Genomic DNA, 1105 nt, shown 5'->3' with positions numbered 1-1105 from the left:
GCTGCTGCTGCTGCTGCTGCTGCTGCTGCTGCTGCTGCTGCTGCTGCTGCTGCTGCTGCTGTTGCCGCCGCTGCCAACAGCATCACCGCAGCGCCCTGGGGAAGAGCCTGCGGCGCCCTGCTTCGCCCATGGCCTGCAGCCAGCAGGCCAGGTGCCCGTGCGCACAGCAGCCAGGCCCGGAGCGAGGCCTGGGACGGCATGGGCTGGGGCGGCGCTTACATCTTAAATTAGCTCTTACATCTTAAATTAGCCCATTCCTATTATTTTGTATTGTATCACAAGGCTGTGGTTTACTAGTAAGGTTCTGGCATCTGTCTCCTTCAGCAGCTACATGGTATCTCCCTGACTCTGCCTTTTTTTATCCTCTATCTCTGCTTGGAATTCCCTCCTTGCTCTATTCTGCCCTGCCATAGGTCCAAATCAGATTCTTTCTTAACTAATGATAACAAAACATATTCACAGCATACAGAAGGGAATTCCACATCACCTCCCATTTTCTATCTAAATAAAAAGAAAGGTTTTAACTTTAACATAGCAAAATTACATATACTAAACAGTAAGAATGTATCAAGTAAGAATTACAGTTACAATATTTATATTACTTAACCTTTTATCATAACCAAGAAAAACTATAATTATGACTGTCTATTCTTCAACTCCATGAAAGACCCCAGAAGTTACCTAAGTTAACAGGACATGCATTATAAGCAACTTCCAAAACTCCAGAATTGACGAAGAGATCTAGCTAACTGGACAGTCACCCAAAGTTCTTCTAAAACATTGGGGTATCCATTTTCAGCCTATAGGCCCACAGTATCCACCAGAGTTTTCCATGAAGCAGGAAATTTGAAAGACTGTTTCACCTCTATTGGAAGTTTGACTGTTACTTTCTTCTGTATCCTGTAGAATGTCTGGCAGATTTTTTCAAGAAGCAGGAACCCTGAAGGAACCTTTAAAGAAGTTCATCAGTCATTATTCTGTGGGTCCTGCATGTCCAGTTCATACAATATACCATCAAGCAGTCGAGGCAAGCAAGAGCACTTTCTTGCCCAAATGGCTAGTCTTGCCACATTGAAGGCAAATTCCATAACAAGTTTCTTCAATG

The 1105-nt window shown here is 44.0% G+C and overlaps 1 pseudogene; it reads right to left on the bottom strand.

Annotated features, from left to right (window-relative positions):
- LOC101992980 overlaps positions 1–200 on the bottom strand; it is a 1310-nt pseudogene extending 1110 nt beyond the window's left edge.
- Between the last annotated feature and the right edge of the window lie 905 nt (positions 201–1105).

Source organism: Microtus ochrogaster, chromosome X (genome assembly GCF_000317375.1).
Source record: "Microtus ochrogaster isolate Prairie Vole_2 chromosome X, MicOch1.0, whole genome shotgun sequence".
Classification (NCBI taxonomy): domain Eukaryota; kingdom Metazoa; phylum Chordata; class Mammalia; order Rodentia; family Cricetidae; genus Microtus; species Microtus ochrogaster.
Note: the sequence above shows the minus strand (reverse complement) of the source record. Positions and strands in the feature narration are given on the sequence as shown.